The following is a 7919-nucleotide window of genomic DNA, read 5'->3' on the forward strand; positions in this document are numbered from 1 at the left end:
ATAGAATTGTCCTGCCTACAGTTCTCATACAGCCCTGATGCTGGGTCCTATGAGACAGTGTCTTGCTCTGTGGCCCTGGCTAGAGTGCAGTGGTGTCATAGTTCACTGCAACCTCAGATTCCTAGGCTCAAGTGATCTCTGGCCTCAGTCTCCCAAGTAGCTGGAACTACAGGCAAGAGTCACACAGACCCCCCAATTTATCTATCTTTTGTAGAGACAGGGGTCTTGTTCTTGTAAAGGTTGGCCTCGAACGCCTGAGCTCAAGCAATCCACCCAGCTTGGCCTCCCAGAGTGCTAGGATTACAGGCGTGGGTCATCTTGCCCAGCCTGCCACGTGCTGCTCAAAATTACCAATCTGTGCATACCCTTCCAGATAGTAGAGCTACACCTAACAATCATTTGTCACCAGCCTACCATTGAACAAATATCAATGATCCTACAGAATCCTTTTCCTTAACTAGCTACTTCACCTTTTGAGTTATTTCCCAGAAATAGTGGGTTTTCTGCAAGACAAAGGAACTGAGATTCTGGAGGCCCCTGAGCAGACTTCTTGATGACTCACCACCCCATCCCACCCCACCCCAGAAACCTGCCCCAAGGGCTCACAGCCACTTTTAATTACACCATGACCTGGCACGTGGCTCCACTTTAAAAGCCTGTCTTCTCTGTTAGACCGATGGCTTCTCCCATTCTCCTGTCATTTCTGTTGTATTAAAAATTCCTTTCTGGACTGGGTGCAGTGGCTCACGCCTGTAATCCTAACTCTGGGAGGCTGAGCCGGGTGGATCGCTTGAGCTCAGTTTGAGACCAGTCTGAACAAGAGAACCCCATCACTGCTAAAAATACAAAAATTATCTGGGCTCTGTGGTTGGTGCCTATAGTCCCAGCTACTTGGGAGGCTGAGGCAAGAGGATCACTTGAGCCCAAGAGTCTGAGGATGCTGTGAGCTATGACACCATAGCACTCTATCCAGGGTGACAGAGTAAGAGACTATCTCAAAAAAAAAAAAATTATTTCTTTTTCTGGTGTTTTCTGTTTATAATAAAAAAATGAAAAGTAAAAAACATTCTTCCTTCCTTGGCAATCCTTGTTGTCTCAATAATTGGATTTTTGTGTGACGAGTGGCAGAACCTAGGCCAAACCCCCTGCAGTTTCCTAACACATCCTTTTTAACAGAAGCATAATATGCAACAGTGTGAATTGACCAATAATTTATCCAACCATTTCTCTATAATGTTTATTCAGATGTGCAGTATTTTTTTTCCTCTCACCATTTCTAATCATATTGCAAAACAACTCCTTTCCGTGGGTGCTTTTATTCCTACAGGAAACCTGCCAATGTTGGACCTACTGGGCTAAAATACATGTTTCCTCTGTTAGAAGAAAGCGTCAGATTATTTTCCGAAAGGGTGATCCAGTTTACTCGCTCACGACACAGTGCAACCGCCTATGCTAAACACCATCCTCAGCACCACTGGCTGTTGTTTCTTTTCTTTCTTTTTTTTTTTTTGAGACAGAGTCTCACTGTGTCGCCCCTGGGTAGAGTGCCGTGGTGTCACAGCTCACAGACACCTCAAACTTTTGGGCTTAAGCAATTCTCTTGCCTCAGCCTCCCAAGTAGGTGGGACTACAGGCGCCTACCACAACGCCTGGCTATCTTTTTTATTGTTGTTGTTGCAGTTGTCATTGTTGTTTAGCTGACCTGAGCCGAGTTTGAACCTGCCACCCTCAGTGTATGTGGCCGGTGCCCTACTCACTGCGCTACAGGCGCCAGCCTGGCTGTTGTTTATTTTTACCTTTTTGCCTATTTATGGGTGAAAAATATGATGAGTTTTATTTTTTTTTTTGAGACAGGGTCTCACTTTCTTGCACCTGGTAGAGTGCCATGGCTTCACAGCTCACAGCAACATCAAACTCTTGGGCTCAAGTGATCTTCTTGCCTCAGCCTCCTGAGTAGCTGGGACCACAGGTGCCTGCCATACGCCTTGCTAATTTTTAGAGATGAGGTCTTGCTCTGGCTCAGGCTGGTCTCGAACTCAAGAGATCCACCTGCCTCGGCCTCCCAGACTGTGGGGATTACAGGCGAGAGCCACCTCGCCCAGTCCCTGATGAATCTTTTCAAATGTTGGTTGGCCATTGGCTTTCCTTTTCCTGATTTCTGTTTTCATAGATGCCTCTGGGGAAGCTGTGGTGGAGTAGGGGGTAGGGCGTGGGTGTGGGGGGCAGAGGTGTGGGGTGCAGGGGTTTTTTTCACTTTCTTGCTGGGTGCGTTTTCTTCAACACTGTCAAGTCTTGTACCCACACATGAGGCTCATTGTCCTCAATCATCACGGCCACCTTTGCTGAGTGCTTCCAAAGGGCTTCCCCTCGTCTAATCCTCACAGCACCTCTGGACATAGGGATGGTCATTCCATCTACTTTCCAGATGAGAAACTGAGATCCAGAGAGGTTAATCTGTAGAGTCACCTAGCAAGTAGATAGTAGAGCTGGCATCTAAACCAAAGCATGAGTACTGCACCCAGGCCTCCAATCGCAGCAGGGTCCTGTACTCCTCCCCCACTGACCCTTGCATGGATGCTCCTCTTGTCAATGCCAAGAAGGCCCCTCCTTCCCCCCTTTCGTCACAAGACCCTTTCTTACCCAGCCTCTCTCCCTGCCCTTCCAGCCCTACAGGGCAGTGGGGACAGAAGGCTCCCTGCCTGCTTGCAGTTCAGCAGAGGACACGGATGCCCAGAGAGAGCAAGAGACTTTCCCTAAATTACACAGCAAATGAGCAACAGAGAGAGAATCAGGCTGGCACCCGTGGATCAGTGGGTAGGGCGCCGTCCACATGCACCGAGGCTGGCGGGTTCAAACCCATCCTGGGCCTGCTAAACAACAATGACAACTGCAACAAAAAAATAGCTGGGCATTGTGGCGGGTGACTGTAGTTCCAGCTACTTGGGAGGCGGAGGCAAGAGAATCTCTTCAGTCTAAGAGTTTGACGTTGCTGCATTCTACCCAGGGCAACATAGTGAGACTCTGTCTTAAAAAAAAGAAGAAGAAGAAGAAGAAGAAAGAGAATCAGGGAATCAGGCTTCCGGATCACTTCCTCCCTAGAACATTCTTCGTTGCATCCCCACAGTGTTCATCAGAAACCACTGAGGATCTTCGCGAGTTTGGGCATGAATATAAAGGTACATTATTTCTCATCCAAATGCTGCTATCAGCTGGGCTAGACTGAATGTCCAATTCCCCGCCTTGAAAATCTGATATTTTTCTGCTCATGTACAGTTTTGAAATTAATCCTGTGTAATTTAAAGTGCTGCTCTCAGCTCTGGTTGGACTCACAGCCCCTGTACACCCCAGTGCAGCTCAGAGCCCGGACCCCAGGGACGATGGGGGCTCTGGCACTAAGGGGCTCCTTTCCTCTCCACTGTGCTTGCTGTTTGGGGCGGGAGCAGAACAGGGATGCAGGGGGACATCTCACGGGTTGCGAGTGGCAGAGCCTGAGCCCCTGCCCCTGCCTTTTGTGACTCTAACTTCTCTGGATGCTGGGGCCCTGGAGATTTGGGGGTCTCCTTGTGGATGGGGTACACAGTCTGCTTGGGCAGTACCCAGCTTCATTCCAACCCCCTGTGCTGACCCTCAGAGAAGGGCCCTGGCTCCTGCTGCAGTCCACAATTTACCCCTTGTCCAGTTAGGCCTCTGGGCAGCTCTGGCTCCCACACCCTAGGCTTCCTGCCCAGGGTTCCCCTCCTGCTCCCCGAGGGCTATGGGGACTGGGGTGCACCCACCATTTGCTCCTCGCAGGTGTGCAGGCTGGGCATGGCCCAGGCCTGCTCTCGGTTGAGTGCTCTGCTGCCACTGTCTTAAAATTCTTTGTGTTTTTTGAAGGGTATTAGTCAGGTAACTTACAGGATGTCTTTCAATCTGGGTTTGTCTGATGTTCTTTCCCTGGTTGGAGTCGGGTGATAGGTTTTGGGAGGACTGCAGAGGTAAAGCGTTCTTCTCTTCACATCATATCAGAGGCATGTGGCGCCAACATGACCTCGCCAATGATGTTAGCCTGGCTTAATACCCCTGGGACAAGGGCCCTGCATTCACACCTTGTCCTGGGCCCTGCTCCTCCCATCCTTCAGGATCTGCTAGTGCCACTCACCCTCCTGACACACCGTCCAGTGGGCATGTGTATCATAACAACTGCCCCAGGTCTGTGCAAAGGGCCTGGTGTACAGTGGCCCACTGGCCCGTGCTAGGTGCCAGAGACAGTGGGAAACCCAGCAAGGCCTAGCTCCGTGGGGCTCACAGGCTGGTGGATCAGGATGATGGGTCAGAAATGAGGCAGATAATAGGTGCCAGGTGTGACCAGAGCACAGCAGGTGGGGACGTTTTACCCGGCAAGCCAGGGCAGGGCAAGCAGGGCAAGGCGGGCAGCCTTCCTGAGACGCTACGCTGAGGCCTGAGGTGTGGGGGAGCAATCAGAGCTCTAGGTGGAGAGGACACTGCCTCATCGCACTCCCTGGTGGCAAGGGCGAGGGGATACCCCTGGGGTCATTCCCACCCCTAGGCCACTCCCAGGTATCCAGCTCCAGCTCAGGTAGGCTTCTCTTGAGGTAGAGGCCAGGCCTACCCCAACCCCCGGGCACAGTTTGCCACAGGGATCTGTCTCCACCGCTGCCAGCTGTCCCTGGGCAGGGAAGTGTGGGCAGCTGGGCCCGCTCCCCCCCACCCCCCCGATCTTCCGTCCTCCCACTCGGCCCAGACCTCCACCCTATAATTTCCCTGTCTGCCATGGGAGTTTAATTTGGGATGTACCCAGGAGTGGTCGCATGCAGGTGGAGAACACAGTCCTCAGTGACCTCCCCGAGTCAGGGTGTTGGCCTGCCACCCTGCAGAGGCCTGTGCTGCAGAGGTGTGAGTAACAGAGCCTGGGCTGTAGGCAAAGGGCTTAGACCTTGTCCCGGTCCTATTCTTGCTGTGGCTTCCTGGATGACTCTGGACATGTCACTGGCCCTCTTTGGGTCTTTCCAACTAACTGCACAGAGTTCAATTGAAGGGAACTTACAATTCTCTGAGAATCTCAGACGGTGAGGTACCTGGCATTGTCCCATGTTATAGAGGGGAACCAAGACGGTATCATAATGCATGAGGCATCAGAGATGGCATCAGGGGTGTAGGCATTTGGTCTGGTGTCATGGGTCAGAAATTCTACAGTATAGAGACAAGAAGCCAGGCCCCAAGAGTGGAAGACCTATGTCCTAGTCCTATCTCAGACCCTACCAGCCATAAGGCGTGGCCATGCAAGGTTCACAGAACCTCAGTTTCCCCATCTGTAAAATGGAGACAAAGTTCTCTTCCAGTGTTGCAGTGAAGTTAAAAAGCAAAAAACTATGTTAAAGGGCCTTGTATAGAGTATTTCCTTGCCAGATGCAGAGCGGGACCCCTGTCTCAGTCCTGCCCAAGCCCCTGGGTATATAAACTTCATGCAACTTCAGAGAGAGCTCAAAGGAGCAGATGTTGGAGATGCATCTTTCTTGGTGGCCAAGACGAAGTTAAGAGGAGTGATGTGATAGGGATAGACCTTCAAGGGCATCTATATCTCAGTGACCAACTACAGATAGAGAAACCTGGAACCTCAGTTTCCCTATCTACAAATTAAAATGCAGATATTAGCAACTTAGCAAATTAGAAGCTATTATTATTATTATTATAGATTATTACTAGTAGATTGCTTTTCATCTGTGAGGGAGGCGGGAGGCAGGTGTGTGTGTACCCATTTTGCTGATGAGCAGTAAGCAGTGCTAGAGCAGCGGTTCTTAAGCTGTGGGTCGAGACTCCTTTGTAACAATGAAAATACATCCTGCATATCAGATGTGTACATTACGATTCATAACAGTAGCAAAATTACAGTTATGAAGTAGCAATGAAAATAATTTTATGGTTAGGGATCACCTCAACATGAGGAACTGTATGAGAGGGTCGCGGCATTAGGAAGGTTGAGAACCACTAGGCTAGAGGAACCCAAGGCACTCTGGACCCCTCTCTGCCCTTCTGCAGGTGGGGAGGAGTGGATCCAAACCAGAAGGTGGGTCAGGACGGGCCTGAGAGCCAGGGGACAGGGCTGGCCTCCAACTCTGAAAATCAGATCAGGTCACCATGGGACAGGGTGCTCTGAGGAGACAAAAACAAGCCCAGACCATTTCCTGGCTGGGTGCTGAAAGTCGACGCCAACTCTTTTTGCTCCATAAATAAATTTCATATTTAAGTAAATACGGAACAACGTGACATTTTTTTCCTTCTGCAAGAGAAAAGAGCTTTTATCCCGTCTCCAGAAGCTCATTCCTTATTTCCAGCTCCTCCATGACATCACCCTGGGGCAGCCAGGGGTGGGGATGGGGGTGGGGTGGAATTTCTTTTCTAGGATGGCCGGACTCTGGGGTCAGGCACATAAGGGCGGTGTGGGCTCCACAGCCACAGACGGGCCCTGCGTTCGGTGCTTCTACAGGTGGTTGTTGAGATCTCAGAGTGGGTTTTCCCTCTGAAGCAATATTGTGTATTTTTTATTTTTGTTCCAGGCTGAACCAGCAGCCTAGTTTGGAGACAGGAGGAACAGGCAAGGGCTTTGGAGTCTGCTCTGTCCTAGCTGTGGAACGCTGGGGACTCGATTCAGCCTCTGAGCACCTCAATTCCTCAGAGCGTCAGTGTCAGTCCCTTGCATTCCACTTGTGTTGGGACAGATTTTGTTGTGGATTATCTTTTCCAAGTCATCTGTATAGCAAACCGTCTGTGGAGATAGAGCCAGGGTCTCCCTCAGAGGCAGAGGGCAGATTTGTTTGCTTTCGAAGATAATAAAGACAGGGTCTCCCCCTCCAGGGCAATGACTTGGCAGATTTGCTGAAAGCCCCTTTATAATATTAGGAGTTTCCTAAACTCAGAGTTCGTCAGCGATGACCGAGACCCACTGTGGACAGGGCAACCACCAGGCCCACCTGTATATCTGCCCTGTGGGACAAGGAGAACCAAAGCAGTCCATGTAGTCGTGTTGTGCTTGAATAATAAAAGTCCTGTGTCTCTGTCCTAGGAGCCTTGTGTCTTCTGCCAGCATCCGCGAAACTGCAGCAGGCTAACCTGCCAGCTTGCAGACAGCAAAAATCTCAGATCCTGCGCCGTTCTTTTTTTGTTTTGATGGAGTCTCACTCTGTTGCCACCCTGGGTAGAGTGCGGCTGCCTCATAGCTCCACAGCAATCTCGAACTCTTAGGCTCAACAGATCCTCCTGCCTCAGCGTCTCCAGTGGCTTGGACTATAGGCATTCACATCAGATGAGGTTTTTCTATTCTTAGTAGAGGTCAGGTCTCGCTCTTGCTCAAGCTGGTCTCAAACTCTTGAGCTCAAGAGATCCTCCTTCCTTGGCCTCCCAGAGTGCTAGGATTGCAGGTGTGAGCCACCACACCCGCACCCCTGCATGGCCTCTTGACAGTCAATTCCAGGTTTATGATACTTACCTGCTGGCTGTGAGAGTGAGATGTCAGGCTGTGCCTGGCCCTTGGTAGGCAGTTAACAAATGTGGTTGTGACCATTTTATTATCAGTGGCTGGGTAGTTGGTTATTTACAAGACACCTGGGATGCAGCCAGCTTTGGCCTTGGGATCAGGAGTTCCATTCCTTCTGGGGGTGACTGGGAGCTGTGGCAGGCAGCTCGCTGGGCCTGGGCAAGGGTTCCAGAGGGTGGAATAAAAGTCTTCCTTGACACCCCTCAGAGGCAGCCTCTATGATCAACTCTGAATACATCTCTCCAAAATTTTCCCTGTGCATAAATATGTTTGCCTCTAAACATATTGTTTATTTTTATATAAACAGTTTGTTTTATATAAGTGATTTATACTGTATATGTTATTCTATAATTTTCATTTTTTATTGAAAAATGTCTGTCCTGGA

The sequence above is a fragment of the Otolemur garnettii genome, unplaced genomic scaffold, assembly GCF_000181295.1.
Source record: "Otolemur garnettii isolate 467f Iridium unplaced genomic scaffold, OtoGar3 scaffold00008, whole genome shotgun sequence".
Classification (NCBI taxonomy): domain Eukaryota; kingdom Metazoa; phylum Chordata; class Mammalia; order Primates; family Galagidae; genus Otolemur; species Otolemur garnettii.